Source organism: Hippopotamus amphibius, chromosome 2, assembly GCF_030028045.1.
Source record: "Hippopotamus amphibius kiboko isolate mHipAmp2 chromosome 2, mHipAmp2.hap2, whole genome shotgun sequence".
Taxonomy (NCBI): domain Eukaryota; kingdom Metazoa; phylum Chordata; class Mammalia; order Artiodactyla; family Hippopotamidae; genus Hippopotamus; species Hippopotamus amphibius.
This window is the reverse complement of record NC_080187.1, coordinates 98407558-98424660: the sequence shown is the minus strand read 5'-3', so window position 1 is coordinate 98424660 and position 17103 is coordinate 98407558. Positions and strand designations below refer to the sequence as shown.

General features: G+C 37.1%; 1 protein-coding gene across 6 annotated transcripts in view; it reads right to left on the bottom strand.

Moving 5' to 3' along the window:
• Window positions 1-16028, bottom strand: part of RFX3 (regulatory factor X3) — a 292285-nt gene extending 276257 nt beyond the window's left edge. For 4 of the 6 annotated variants that reach the window (XM_057723907.1, XM_057723911.1, XM_057723908.1 and 1 more), the window contains exon 1: window positions 15804-16028. The gene's annotated coding sequence lies outside the window, so the exon portion shown is untranslated. The remainder of the gene's footprint in view (window positions 1-15803) is intronic. The other 2 variants (XM_057723909.1, XM_057723910.1) reach the window with 2 other exon arrangements.
• Between the last annotated feature and the right edge of the window lie 1075 nt (window positions 16029-17103).

Here is a 17103-nt window from a genome sequence, read left to right as displayed (position 1 = left end):
AAAAATTTATCCAGGTAATAAATTCATAAGATATTAAGATCACATACCATGTTTTAGATTCTTTCTCTTTATATCCAACAAATACAGCAGTCTAGTTATTTAGTGACTGGTAACTGAACCTCTATATTCAAACCTCAGTTTAGACCTCCAAGTATTTAGCATTTTCTTTTCATCTGAATTATTTGTATTTTCTGCTCCATTTTATGGGCCAGTAGGTATGTTGGCAAATCAGGATTAAGTTAAGTCTAAAAGTAAATGATTTAGATCCCCCCACCCTCACCCAAAACAAAACCCCCTTTCTTTAGTTAACAGAAAGCAAAATTGATTTAATGCATTTATTTTGATTCTCTCTTAATTCTCATAAAATTAAAAAATATAAAACCATAAAGAATGAGTAACTTCTAGGCAAAAATGTAAGAGCGAGCTAATGTTTCATCATACCTTTGTTTATCACAGCTCCCTTTTTATTGAAGGTGAGGAGAAATCCAAGGGGAACAGTTTTACAAGAAAGCTTTGTCCATGGGGATTTACCTTGTTAAGAGTGAATGACAAATGGTTTTCCCCTACAGGAAACCTACTCCTGTTTTATATAAATGTATCCTTTCAGATTTGGTACCACAAATGAAGCTGGTAAGAGCATCAGGTTACTGCTAGAAAATTCACTTATCATTTTCTTGGTCTCTCTTAGGTGGATTATTTCAAATAATCAACAGGGTTAGTGCATAAACTGTTCAACTTTATCACAAAACAGGATACCAAAACTAAGTTCAAGCCTACCTCATTGGTCTACTTCCAATTCTAACACACACACGAAACGAAAAATAAGACAAAATCTTGGTAATTACTTATTCCCGCCACAGTCTCATACTATTAATCAGTGAACAATATATCCTTCCAAAAACTCAGACTAAGAAAATAAGAAGTCATATAATAGCATTACTGCTGGTATTGCTTCTGGTTGCTATGGAATAAAGAGCAGTCCCTTCATATTCTCATTTGTTGGTTCTCTTACTTAAGAGTGCTACAGCACCCTTAAATCCCAGCCAGGCAAGTCTCAGCTTGTACGACCAATATCAGCTGCCAGTAATTTTACTTTTGCTCAAGAGAGTGACCTCCAGGAACAAATATTTCAATTTTTATAATTAATAATTCAATGAATTTTTACAACAATCTTCCGAATGGCTAAAATCGCCCTTACCCTCATCAAATTATGACATATATCACTAACACCCAGCAAGGGGAAATACAAATGATAGATACTACAAATCTACTGTTTTTCTTTTTGAAAAAAAAATAAGCATGGTACTTCCCCTTAATATATAGCCTATTTAAGATTTTGAAAAAAAAATTTTTAATTGCATTTCTACATCATTCTAAAATAAAGCAATTAAATGACCTATGTACCAAAAATTATAGTTGCAGATGATAAAATTAAGATATTCCAATTTTGAATACAGAATTATAAAATTTTACTTTTTCTAGGAAAATGTGGAGCTCATACTTGTAGATAAAATAAGCAAGTACTCTGAATACCGAAGGCAGCACATCTGAGCTGTCTGTCTTTAAGGAAAGTTGTTCATCAGCTATGACATATACCATAAGAACACTGGTGGAGGACTGAGGTGCCTGGGGCTCACAACAGCCCCAGCTCTGATAAATGTTATATGTCCAAGTCACTTAACCTCCATTTTCTTTCAAATAAATGGGGGATGGGAGGGTTTAACTAGATAACCTCCAAAGTCTGTTTCAATCTAAAAATTCTGTTTCTAAAATAAAACATCCTAATTATGTCTCTACTAGAATGTATATATTTGCACCATTTTGAAACATGTGTAACTCTAGCAAGGGGTCTTTTCACCTCTTTAATCTCTACTCTAGCATCCTGGCTACCCCCTCCTGGTCAGCTGTGCAGACCAGACATAGTAAAGGGGCAGAAGAATATGGCAGTAGAATAGTTAAGAAGAAACAGGGAGAAAGGCTGAAGTTGGGCCCATAAGGCAGGCAGACACTCATTATAGGTGGTTTGAGGCTCCAGCTTCAGACTCAAAAGCTTAGCTGCTACACAAACAGGGTCTAAAATACAAGTCAATTCTTTGATAAAGCTTTCCTTCACATGGTGACTGCTCATTTTTAAAATTATATCATAACATAAAGATAGTTGGTTCTCTTCCCTTATCAACTTACAAAATGACATTAATCATTATTTGTTATACATATTATTCTGCTCATTACAGAATAATTTCCAACATAAATAATGGATTTGTTTTTTTTGCAATAGACTCTAGCATTGAAAAATAAGCTTCTTTCATACCTGACTTCAATCAAATAAAAAAACTAAAGGGCTCTACTTATTCCCTGAAGATAGCAAAATAGAAAATATTAAAGTGCTTTGAATGATGTCATAAGTTTTCAGTGCATTAACTCTTACTAAGGGATGTCTCTTCCTTTATGTTCTATTATGTCCAAGTACCTGAGTAGCTAACTTGAGTGGGAATATTCCAGAAGATAGATAGTTCTGCTCCCTTCCAGCTTACAAAATGACTCTTAACAGTTCATCCAAATCTACCCACAAACAAGTTAAAAAGAATGATGTACAAAATATTAATCCCTTTCACCTCTGGGAGGTATATATCAAGACAGTTGCTTTCCCGTGTCCTGCAGACAAGAGCTGCAGCCCTTGTCCTTCTTCCCTTTTTTAATGATAGGTCAGATTTCCAGTAGAAGAGCCTGGAATTACTAAACAAAAGACTTGACCAACAAATGAGAACAAACTTCTTGATTAATAAATGCTATGCTGAGAAGAAACAACATGAAGATCAATCACTCTTAAATACTTTGTCTTAAATATAATGTAAGCTCTGTTTCAAGGCTACATTGAGTCTGTTCTTAACATTAGACTTGTTTTTTCAGAACCATGTTGAACAAAGTAGGATTCAAGTTTATTTCAATAAACAAATTATTTCAAATTATATAGCTTTAAGAACAGAATGTAATAATCTTTATGTGATGGACACATGAGGGTTCACTATACTATTTTATATTCTTCACTGTTAGTTTTAAGTTCCAAAATAAGAAAGTTTTAAGGATATATACATTTATGGTTACACAGTTTTTCACAATATATTGGCTTCCCATATGTAAACTGCTTTAGATATCAGATAAGCTAATCAGATATTCTAATTCAATATATTAACTTTATATACTAATATATAACTTTGTAACAAAATAATTACAAGAAAACTCTGATACATCTCAGTTTAATTCTTTTCTATATACAACATTAATAGCAAAATCCCATACAATAATAGTCAAAGGTCCCAGAGCCTTATTATAAATATTTCAGACAAAAAAAGTAATGTGGTACTTATAAAAAACTTAACTATAATCTGTTTCTCAGCTCCCCTTATTCATTAAAATCACAGTAAGGCAAAAAAATAAATGGTTGTTCACCCAACAAATAATTTTACCATTCATACTTTGATTTATCCATCTCACCTTATTTTTAATCTCTATTTCAAAATTCTCTAATTTCATCTAACTGCATTTTCAGTGTCTCCTCTTACCCTTCTATTTTAACCCTTCTTGATTCCTAAATATCACCTCCGTCATTTCTGCCTTATAAAATCTGAAATCTTAAAAAAATATGTCCACATAGCTGAGAATATGTAATTTTGTATCAAATACCTAATTTCTCTCTTTTCTTTCAAAATACTCCTAAAAACCCAAAAGAAAGCTGAGCCATTTCAGGATTCCTAAATTAATCAAAATAGTACTGGCACTAAACACACATTGATATAAATCCTTTAATTCTTCATTCAAAAGTAAAGCTAACAAACAATGATGTAAAAATACAGGCTTCTAGACTAACATATCCAATTATTTTTATGTCTCTGCTAGGATGTTTTTGAGTAAAATATTAGTAATAATGTTATTAATTGTAGTGGTAATATTACTAAGTATGCTTCTTATGGCAAGCTGAATCTCTTACATAGCCCCTCACATCGCCCATCTTTTTCTCTATACTGTACTGATCATTACTGATACACTAATTTTTCTAGCTATATGATCCTGTCCCAATTACCCTCATCTTACCCCATTCCTTCAGATTAAGGCACTGTTCTAGGCATGTGGTGTCATCTATTAGCATTCTTTTTTTTTTTTTTAAGATTTTTTTTTTTTTTTGATATGGACCATTTTTAAAGCCTTTACTGGATTTTGTTATAAAATTGCTTCTGCTTTATGTTTTGGTTGTTTGGCCCTGAGGCATGTGGGATCTTAGCTCCCCAACCAGGGACTGAACTTGCACCCCTGCACTGGAAGGTGAAGTCTTAACCACTAGACCGACAGGGAAGTCACTTAGCATTCTTTCTAAGGTTTGTAAACCAAAAGTAAGCTGGAACTTCCGAAGCTCACAAACAATGCATCACACAAGACTGTGCTACAGGACTCGGGAAATTCCAGACAGCCATGTAAATTAACAAAAATACAATATCATACTGCGGTTTGTATTATCCAAGAAGGATGCCTTTATTTTAAAGTTTATTCAGGACAGCATGACTGCAGGTGAGTGATGTATCAGGATCACTATTACCTCCTGCCACAAATGACTCTGATCTCCATCTCTATTCCATGGTCACTGGCATTTCTATTAAGACCACTAAATACTCAAGTAAATCTAACCCAATCAAAATATTAAAACACATCACCTCCCAATTTCAAAGATAAAACCCCACCTCACTTTCAAACCATATGGCTCTCAAACCTTTGCTGAAATATAAATCCACACCTATTATACTGCTCTACTCATTCAACCTTATTTAAAAGGTTTCAAATTTCAAAACTCCACAGACTTCTAAAAATAAAAGCACAGATCAAATGTTGATCCAGCAGCACAATATCTTAACCTACTATAATGAGAATGACAATTTTTGCCTTTAATAATTTAATTCAATTTCAGCATTCATGGCCTTTGTTAACTAAAGATAGCCTCTAAACAGCATCTATAATGTGAGGCCCTATTAAAAATCATTCCCCAAATCACAGGAAGGTCATTCAAAGAACTTAAGTCAAACTTTTCCCCTAATTTTCTTGGCCTCAATAAAATAGCACTGGAGTAGTTCCTAATACTGTCCTAAGATATGTAAAATGCAAAAACCAGTGAGCAAAAACAGTGTTGACAGAAGTTCTGAAGTACTAATTCAAGTAACTTTCTAAAGGTCTATACACAAACACAAACACATACACAAAACACTATATATAAGCTAAAATCCATTTTTCTTAATATAAGTACACTCTAAAAATATAAGGTGACTTTTTAAACAAAATATCAGGCTTTAAAATGTCCTTTAGAAACATGTAATATGATCATGTTACATGATCAAAACAAAAAATCTAACTTTATCTGGTGCCTGTATATCAATATTTCGTGTTGGGTTTTCATCACGGCACATCAAAATATGCATATTGTATTTTTAAGATGGTAAAAGTGATTTTCAGATCACTAACATAATATCTTTTCATGTGCTTTTTTTAAATGACCCTTATGCTGACACTTCATTAAAACTCATCTCCAAGATTGTCATCAGATATAATCAGATGCCAATCAGTGAAAGCCTGATGTGACAGATTACACTCTTTGGTTCTTTAAAATGTCAGCCTCAATAGGAATAGAGGAAAAACCTAGGTTCTAGTGAAAAAAATATATCCACAAAACAATCTACCCAAAGTAAAATGTAGAAAGGTGGATTTAAAGCATCATTTCTGCTATCTAGCACACAAACCAGATTTTCTCACTACTATCTCTTACTTTTACCTTTCTAAATCTGAGCATGACTAAATCACAATATAGGCTCTTTAAAAGAGAAGGATATTATTACACACCAATATACTAAGGGACAGACATATACAGATACAGTCAATCTTTAGAAGAAAAGGAATCATGGACAAATATGAAGTAATAAAATGCCTATCCTCACAAAAGTGTGTGTACTCTGCATGATACATCAGGGAAGGAAACAGATCTGGAAGAAATACTGGATCACCTGAGTCATTTCTGTTTCTCCCCTCCCCATGCCCTGCAATCCCCACCCACTCCAACCTCTATTTCCACCAAAACTTCACAGTCCGGGAAAACAAACTGGATAGAGTATGCAATGCACTAATATTCAACAATGGAAACAGGATATGATTTCTAAATGTATCTCCTGCCCCTCTCCAGCAATCTCCCTCACCACACCCATAACTAAAGCATGGAAGAAAGAAATTTAACTGACAAGCAAAGGGTTTCTAAAATGGTTTTGCACATTAAGATAAACTATGCTGATTGAGACTGAAGAGGGCCAGATGCATTTTTAAGAACGATAGTTTTATACTGAAATGTATAAAGCCATCAAGCATTCAGATCTGTGGTTCAGAAACTTGAATACATTTCTATTAATAAAAATAGCATTCAAAAATAATTTTAAAAGCGACAATTACAATCTATTCCTCTTTCATACACTCCTTATTAAACTGGTAAAAGCGGTGAGGTGAGACAGAGCACAATATAGGACTTATCTTGAACTAATGCAAAAATACTTCCTTTCACAGTGTGCAATCCTCTAAAATCTTATAAGTGCACTTGTCAAATTAACATTAAAGTACTGAGTGAAGTAAGTCAGAAAGAAAGACAAATATCATATGATATCACTTATATGTGGAATCTTAAAAAAATGGTACAAATGAACTTTTTTACAAAACAGAAATAGTCACCAATGTAGAAAACAAACTTATGGTTACGGGGGGAAGGGGGAGGATGGTAAATTAGGAGATTGGGATTGACATATACACACTACTACATATAAAACAGATAACTAATAAAGACCTACTGAAGCGCACAGGGAACTCTACTCAATACTCTGTAATGACATATATGGGAGAAGAATCTAAAAAAGAGTGGATATATTTACGTGTATAACTGATTCACTTTGCTATACACCTGAAACTAATACAACATTGTAAATCAACTATACTCCAATAAAAAGATTTCAAAGCTGTGAAAATACATACTTCTTGACCAAAAGACACAATAATTTTTCTGCCACCAAAACTGAATTTTAAAAATGCTTATCCAAGTATAAACAATATTCGGAAAAACAAAAAGCAGTAATTATTGCCAACAGAAAAATACAAAAGAATACTAGTGTGGATGATGGCAGTGCTTCCCACAGCAGGGCCCCAAAGTAGTCCAAAGGATCTCAGAACTTGCCCAGACTCCTGGACAGGATTTCAGCTCTTTTCAAAACTAGCTGAATAGCATGAAGGGAAGAAAAAAATTAAGGCTTTAATAACTGGGGAAGAAACATTGAAAAATGAGACCAACAGAAACTAAATCAATTTTTATTGCTTCTAATGAGAGTGCACGCGAGCGCTCGCACAGAGGCTGGCATTCCATGCTATCCCCCACTCCACCCCACTCTCTCTGTTAATTTGCCTATCCACATACTTGGGAAACTACGTCTTGTTTTAAATATCTCATTGGTGAGCAACAGGCAGGAGCCCCAACTGTCAGACACTAGTCTGGCACACAGACATAGAGGAGCTGGTGCGGCAGGAGCTCAAGCTGTGAGACTCAGCTAACTCCTCTGTGGGTGAGGAAATCAGGGCACTTGGCCATAGCTTCCTACAGGGGCCACTGAAATGGTGGAAGCTTCTGAGACTATGCCACAGGTATGGCCATTATGCTAGACCCAGGCTCTGGGTTTTCTTTCTTTGCTGTTCTTATCAGAAGGGACAACAGGCAAGCACAATGGCATCAGTAAAGGAAACACCAACTCCAGGCTCCATGTAACTGGCACATTTCCCTTTTCCTCACACCAATCTCACCATGCAATCATAGACCGTAAGTGCTGGAAAGGGCTTTAGCGATCCCATAGCACTACTGTTTCATTTTACAAATGGAGAAACTGAGACCTAGGAGGTTTAGGTCACTAGCCTACGGTTTTTCTTTAGTGGCAGACGGAGTACCAAAACAGAAGCTTTTTTTCTCTTCTTTACTCTTCTTTGGCTGGCACTTCTGAAGACCTTTACTTGTCAGCCTAGTCACTCTCTCTCTTTTCTCCTTCCACATCACCTCTCAATATATGTCTCCTCTCACCAACTAATGTACTTTCATTTTTAGGCCAGCTGCCTCACTCTTAGCTTTCCTGAGCTCAGCTCCTATTATTCCCTGCCCATTTTTGCCTAAACAGGAAGACCTTTGGTAATCTTGACCAGGCACTGCAAAGAGAAGGCAAGCAATAATGACTGGGTGTTAACAGCTTCTAGTAAAAGTAGTGAGAAAGAATAATCCTGGAGTTAAAAGACGCAATGGGCAGTCACATGTTTCTGGGGCTAGACTGCGCAAACACGGTATTTTGGGACTAGACAAGAGAATTAACCTAAAGCACTTAACCAGAGCCCAGTACACAGCAGAGACTACGAAGGGAAACCTGTGGAGCATAATTATGCTCAGGTTACATCATCAGTGGAACAAGGATATGCATTTGTTGAACAAGGCAGTCAGACGGATACAAATTGTAAGAAGATAATAGATGACTGAAAATGGTAAGAATGATATATAACGTTACCATCTAAGTCACACTTCCTACCCTTTTCCCAAATGTTCCCTTTAAAACGTGTGTCAGATTCACTGGAGAAAGGAAGCAGAGAAGATGGCTGAGCTGAGGCTGCCTACTTTATATACCGGGACTAATTATCTATAAAAATAATGTAAAAGGAATCATATAATTAATTGAACATTTAAAAGGAGTGGGAGGATAGGAGTAGGTAAGATGAGGGAGACAGGTAAAAAGCCTGTACAATATACAATGCTTCAGCAAAAAAGATGACACACAGTATCAGGTAAAATTTCAATTGTAATGTGTAAATCACATTTCCACTCTGAGAAAGATCGGGCTATTTAGATCACTCTAAAATGAGAAAAACATTTCATTCTTAGTCAAAATGCTTAGAAAAATAGAAATATAGCGAATTACTGAATAGTAACTTTAGATACAGCAGTCAACTAAAATGATTCTTTCAACATCTTTAATGCCCTAACAAAGGTGTTATTTTTCCTCTGTTATTTCATAGTATATGTTTTACTAAATAACATTCTTGAGGTTACTTTATACCTCAAGATTGGGGTTGGCAAATTCTTCTAAAATTATTTATTGCTACAGGTAAACAAATGGTGACCTCACACATTTTTCTACTGTTAGTAAAATAACAATTCTAAGCAATGCATTATAAATTGGAATAAATCCTTGATGAAATCATCTTCATATAGCTTTTGTCATTACTATATATTAATGACTGCATTTTGTATGAAGTTTACAAATAGGGCTCAAATGTTTTGAAAAGAACTCACATGTAAAAGATGTGAAAAGGAAAATATCAATTGGACAATGAAATGGACAATGGGAAGTGTAAGAGTTAACGAAATGTTACATCATTAATTTTCAGTCTGAGATCCCTAGACCAGGAGAGTTATCCAAAGGTAAAAAGAATCTGTTACAGTAAGGCTGCGGAGTAAAACTAAAACATAACTTTGGGCTAGCATCCTATTAATTCAGAATAATAACAAGACTGGTTATCAAATGGTAATCCAAACCTACAGTTGATAGCTTTGTACCTTTGATTTATTTTTAAAAGGGGGGAAAAGGGAATAATTATTTAATGAGTGCAGATCAGTGGGCAAAATCCTTCAAATCTTAGGACCCACTGGGAAGTAGATGGTCACAAGCATATTAAAAGGATTCTTAGATGGCAAAAATATTAGACCAGGTATCTTCTCAGTATTCCCTAAGAGCCAACATGTATTGAGCATGTATTCTGTATCAAATACTGAGCAAAGGACATTACATGAATTAGCTTCTTAACTCTTCACAGAACTCCAAAAGGCAGGTTAAGACTGATCTATTTTTCAGATGAGAAAACTGAGGCTAAATGAAACTAAACAATCTGTCCAACGTTCCACAGATAATAAGATTATCTGAAAACTGAGTCCAAAGCCTGTTTTTAACCAATATACTTACCCTCAATCTATTTAAAAAACAAAACATACACCTACTTGATAATCTAAATACATTCCAATTTTTTAACTGATTCGTTTTCATTAAACACATCTTGTTTGATTTGAAATATAAAATGTCAACTATAAAGATTTTAAAACAAAGTCATAAACTTTAAATTCTTAGTGGCATAAATTAGTTGGTTTATGTTAATGATTTGGTAGGATGACATTTTTAAGGAAAAATGCCTAAACTATTTTAACAAGACTAATACTTAAAAATATTATTATTCTCTGTTGATGTTTTGGATTCTTTATGGCATTCAAACACAAGAAGTACTATGTCTTTTAAAGGTACTTTTAAAAAATATCGTATTTTGCTAATTGCACTTAAATGTGGGACAACAGTATACAGAAATCCATTATCTAGAGAAAAAAAAGTTTATTTGATATAACTATATCTTTCTAAGCTTACTTGAGGAAGATACTGACTACCACTGCTTCAGTATTTGTCTTTTAGAGTATACATATGCTGCTGGGGAAGTAAAGTCAATGATGCAAGAAGAACCCAGAAGACTGAATTCAATAGTTCTCCTAAAAACACTCTCACTGAACAAATACTCAGATACAGAAAGCAATATATGATCACTTCCAGTTTAGAAGTATAATGCACAGAGTAAAGCAGAGAATCTAACCTTTTCAGATAATAAAGCCAAGTTAAATATTCAAACCAGAGTATTCTAACATCATGAAGTGGGGACCAAATTCTTCAATTTCTATTATTATTGTTGTTGACTTAATCTGATAACTATTATTACCATTTATACTTTTGAGATAGCTTTTTTAGATACCATAAAAAAGCATACCACTAATTATGTCGTATATATATGTTATGAGGATATACAACATATTGATATGTGCAATAATACCAAATTTATGGAGTACAAAGCCATACTGCCAAAAGAGTATGATCGTCAAGCTAAACTAAATTTTTTAGATATAGATTAAAATACCTGCATAAGAGGATGATAAATGTATATGACTATAGGACAAACGCTGACATTCAGATTATGCCAAAGATATCAATCTTGATATTGTTTTATGCTGTGCTAATAAATATTAGCACAGAGAGAAAGAGGCTTTGATATAAAACTGCTAATTAAGACAGTATATTAAATTTAAACTCCATAGAAATAAGGCTATTATATTCTTGAATGCATACGTAATTAAATTTTTTTCTTTAAATAAAAGTTCTAATCAGTTCACATTCTTAGTGATAATAATCTCTTGTTGCAAACAGCACAGCACCCTCTGGTGCATCTGTTGTAAGATGTATAAAATTTCCACCAAAAAAGGAGAGAATCCAAGTAAAAATGAACCTTAGAAATCAATAGGTTGATACTCTTTTATTTACTCCAGTACATATTTTTAAACATTAATGCTTGAAAACAATTTTCACTTAAAAAGAGCACTAAAAACTTTATAGAAACAATTGAAGTAGGTCAAGGAAAATGTTTTCATTTAAAAATACTTAAAACAACCAACAAAAACAACACTGGTTCTCAACATTTATCATTTAAACTAAAATAATACTGCCCCCCCCACCACAAAATTCAAGTATGGGATGGCAAAAGTTAACTTGTCATGTTAACCAAATTTCACTTTATTCAAATCTGCCTTGGCTTTTTGCTTCAGATAAATTGACTAATTGTGTAAACTGCTTCTGAGTACTTTTTCTGGACTCAAAGGGAATTTATCATTGCTTTAAAGAATCTGAAGTGTTTTCTGAAAGGATCTGAAACTTAGCTCAAAAAAGAATGATATTAAAAAATAAAATTTATGTTAATTAAATTAGGAATCTTAATTTGAATAGTTCGAAGGCTTGACTTTAAAAAAACAAACAAAAAAAAAACACAAAAAACAATAACAAAAAACTCTTCCTAGGAAAATAACTCCAAAACTATATTTTACTAAGGACAAAAACAAAGGATGCCACCTGCTTTACAGACAGCCCGTTTGTGAACCACTGTAAGTCCCAACACAATGCACTAGAAATGAAAGTGACACCTGTTTAAAAGCAGCCATCTGTCCCTAACAAAGCTAGATTGAGTTAAATCCACTTAATCTTGGATTTCCAAAATATGGGAACACTATGCACCTGTGAACAGAGAGGAATTTAAAACCTGTTTTGCAACAGGCAGTGGGAATCTATACCAGAGAGTTAAAAGCAAATGATTCCATTAGGGAAACAAAGTGTTTATTTTTAAAGTAACTAGAAGTAGAGGATTTTTAGCCTAATGCTCAGCATAAAAACAAAGCAAGCAAAAAAAACTAGCAGACTTTTCATAATTTAAACGTTTAGGTCTTTGAAGGCTCTTTGTAATAGGAAAGCTTCCTTGTTTAGTATTCTCATTTCTTGTAACACAGACTCACTAGAGATACAAAAGAAAACAAACAAAAACAAAGTAGCATTCCTACTACACTGTTCAGAAAACTTTTTTATCTCTTCCTGCACATCTGATGCTGTATCTTCTCTTTTAAACACACACACACACACACACACACACACACACGCACGCTATAAAATCTGAGACACAAAAATCATACTCCACTTACTGATTTCTTCAGTTGACAGTTTAAAGGAAAGCACATAAAACATCAACTTTCTCAAGAATAATGAAACATGCTACCAAAAAGTAACACATATCATCGTTTAAATAATAGATTAAATCTATCTTGGTGTACAATTCACTTTCTAATTGCTGACTTTTTAATGGTAATTTTTTTTACCATTAAATTTGTTTCTGGTAAAAAAATTGTTTTGTTTTGAAGTATATTAAATTTATAAACTATAAATTTTTTGAGTACCCTAAACTTATAAACTATAAACTTTTTATTTGATTACTAAGTAGAATACAAGACTATTTGAATACTGGAGAATTTTTTAAATTAAGCATTACTATTCCATATAATGAAAACATTGTGGAATGAGGTATTTTAGAAATGCATTTTAGTTTACTGTTATACATTTAAATGTACTACATGAATATGCCTATACCATTTAATGCAGTTCATAGGCACAATAATATTAAAAGACTGAGATAGGCATTATGACATACAGAGAATCATAGATATTCAGCTATTCAAAACAAGTTACAAGTAACTCCTATTTAATAATTTTAAAGTTTGCACACTTTTCACAGTTTGTTTTTTTAGTCTAAAAACAAACACAAGAGAATACCAATACATAACATAGTCCCTCCTAAGAAAAATATCACAGAAAAAAATTAAGTGTTACTAAGTATTTATCGGTGTGTTAAATTTTAAATTTATCATTTTTTAGTATTTCTGGCTATTATTTACTTAATCCCTATGAATAATGTTGACAAACTTGAGTCCAAATCATCTCTAGCAGTAACTTTTATATCACATATGTGCTTTTAAATATGGATAAGTAATAAAATTCAATTTAAGTTCTGCTCTCAAATCACCTTGTGAATGAAAATCTAAATTATAGAAAACCTGAGATAGTTGCAATAAGTGAAATGCCTCAAAAAAGTTCTTGGACACTGCAAATAAAAATATTAAACCATAAAATCATAGCATATAATCTACTCGACTGAAAATGTATTATGTAAATGGCATAAGGTCTGAAACTGTCTCAAGACAGCAAAACTCCTATTAACTTCAGAGAGTTTATAGGACCCAGGAACTTCACCATCCAAAAGTGTTCAGGCATTTGACACTCATCTGAACAGAAAAAAAAATACAGGTTAGTATTAGAGATTTGCATGAAACCCAGGTTGGGGCGGGGGGGGGGGGGGGGGGCAAATATAAAGAAATTTGCTCTGAGAAAGACTTCTTTCAGAACAAATATCATCCTCATTTAAAACAGCAATCACAAGGAAACAGATTTTTAAAAAGAAAAGTTTTTTTTTAAACCCTAACTCTTATTTTACAAAATATTAGCCTTAATAGCATTACAATTACCCAACCTGCTCATTGACAATCTCGAGAATCATTAATACTGTCACATAATTCACAGGCTGCTCTGTCAGGTAAATCAATATATGTTTGCTGTTAGAAAGAAGACTATTTAAATAAGTATTAAAAAATTCCATATTGGAAACTTCAATAAATGCAAATATAATAGTACATTATATTTGTTTTAGCACACATTCATTATCAAAACTCTTTACTGATAATCTATTAATTAAACGTCTCGCTGAAAAATGAACACATTTACAGGCTCTGTAAAACTGAGTTACCTCTAAGAGCCTATACCTTGAGGGCTGATAAGTATTCTAATATACAGAGAAAAGTAGAATTTTGAAGGAAAGCCCTAAAAAGGAAACAGTTCTCTCTCTTCAGCAGCTTTAAGTCACTGTCCAAAGAAAACCAAAAAGTAAATTTAAAAGACTATGTTAAGTACACACATGCCTAGATCTTAACAACCACAAAGAAAGTGAAATATACACACGCTTCAAGTTGAGACGCTTCATACATTCTTTATGAACAACTTGACTTCAATTTCAACTCTCAAAGGAAAACGAATAGAGAAGATTTAAAAAAACAAACAAAACTCTTTAAAGTACCATAACTGTCACAAATAACACTGTAAACTGAGTTCTCACAAATCTTCCTTATGTCCTTTCCCTGTTTGTCACACGAAAAGTCTCATAACCACAATGAAAATTGTTACCACTCCACTGTGGGGAAGGAGGTTCATCAAAGTGAAATGGAACCTCACTGTACCCCTCCCATCTCCACATGAAGGATAAAGCTCTGTCAATAACTACTAACCCAAGTATCACAGATGCCCTGCATCCGGTTTAAATCTCACACACACACACACACACACACACACACACACACACACCCACAAGAAAGAAAGAGGAGAGAGACTTTTTAAAAAAAGATCTCTTTCCCAGTGCAGCCAAGAACCCAGCGAAGAGGCCCCTGGTTTCAGTGTGTGTGCAAGGGGTGTGGGGGGAGAATAAAGAGGGGGAGGGAAGAGTGCTGAATGGATATTAAGACTGTTTGCAACACAAAGAAAACACAGTTTTAAAAGAAAAAAAGAAAACCGTGCAGCTGATGATGGTAAAGGAGAAGCAGCTCATTTAGCAAAAGGCACAGAGGGGCAAAAATGAAGGGAATAGGCGGTGGGAAAAGTTCACCGATGTACGAGGATAAAAATAACAAAACCCTTAACAAGGCCCCACAAGTGAACAACAACAACAACAGAACACCACCTCTTGGGTCCCCCCCCCCCCCGCACACTGTTGTCTATTTCGCTTCTGAAAGAAGCAGGAACCATGCAGCTTTGAAAAAGAAAAAGAATTAAAGAAAGAAAGGGGAAGAAAAAAAAAAAAAAATCCTTCTCTCTTCACCTGACCCTCCTCCTCAGACCCAGACCTAGGGGAGAGCTCCGCCGTCCGCAGCGCAAAACTGCGGCTCCCTCTCCCGCTCGGCTCGCAGCCCCCCGAGCTCCCGCTCCATCCCTGACGCGCGGCCGCCGAGGGCCGGGGCCGGCGGGCGGGCTGCGCGGCGCCCACACCCCCGACCCCGCCGCGGCGCGCACGGTCCATTGTAAACAAGCCCGGGGGACGGAGCCCCTCGGCAGCGGCACGGCAGCTGCAGCCCCGGTGTCAGGAGTGAGACCCCCCGCACAGCCACACTCGGCTCGCACACACGGACACACACACGCACGGACACACGCGTTCACACGCATCCACACGCTCCCACACACATGTAGAGACCGAAGAATATTCACCTTGGCTGTGGATTATTGTGGTGTTGTTGGTGGGTGATGGAGATGGTGGTGGTGGGGAGGAGGAGGAGGAGGAAGAGGAGGAGGAGGAGGAGAGGAGTAGTTGTTGTTGATGGGTAACAGTCGCCAGGACTACGGTGACTATGGCGCTTGATTCACAAGGCAACGGTTGCTATAACTCACAAAAGAGAGAGAGAGAGGGAGAGAGAGAGGGAGCGAGAGGGAGAGGGAGACACTCGCACGGGGAGGGGTGGGGGAGGGAAGAGGAGAGGAGGCGGGCCCGGCGAGCGGCCGGAAGGGGCGGGCTCAGTACCGTGACTGACAGCCCCGAACCGGGATGGGGGGCAGGGGGCGTGAGGCAGGGTTCCGAGGGAGTGTTCGGAAGAGAGAACGCTAGGCTTGGCGGCGGCCGAGATCGCCCCAGCGTCCCCTTGGAGGTACGCTACTACAGGCCCTGGCGAGGCTGGAGCAGGAATTTAGGGCCATGGTGCGAGGGACACTTTCTGTGAAACGACGGCTGCCAGTCACAGCAGCCAGCTTTGGGCAAAGAAACCTCGGAGCCGGGAGAGGGTAACGGCTAACCCAGAAGAGGGGGCGTCGAGGGTGATTCCAGACACCTTGTCGGAAGACCAGCTGCAGCTGGAGAAGAATCCACTTTGAAGCGTGCCCCCGCCCCCGACAGAAACATCATTTCCGGGGCGGGGCGAGCGGAGGATCCCGGATGTGCCGCCGCTCTCCTTTTCTCTTTTTTCTTCCCCCCTCCCCACCCCCAGTTTCTGAGGCGCCGGCGGTGTTCCCGGTCGCAGCCGTCTGCTGGCTTCTAGCATGCCGGGGTGCTTCAGAGCGGCGGAGGACGTGTTGGATTGGAGGATCCGCGGCGCCTTCGCGCTCCTGCTTGCCGCGTCCCGGTCCGCTCCCGCCTCCTGAGGCCGCGACTCAGAGGAGCGCGGGCGGCGGGGCGTGAGCGAGCTGCCTCGGCCGCCATCTTAGAGCAGGCGAGCGCGGAGCGCGTGCGGGCAGCGCGCCGGCCTCCCGCGGTCCCGCCGCGGCGTGGCGCGCACCGGGAAAGCGCGCGCTCTCCCGGCCCTCGCTCGGGAGCGCAGAGGCGAAGTCCTGACTCCCCTTCTGCAGGGCCGGGAGTAAGCGCTACCAAGGAGCGAGCACTCGCCCTCTCCGGGAACACGGAAACTCATGGCGGGCCCCCCTCCGCGAGAGGCGTTGGGAGGCGGGGTAACTCACACCTGTCTGAGACAGCAGCCAGTTAGTTCCCAGTTCCCCGTTCTCTTCGGCCCTCACGTGAAGT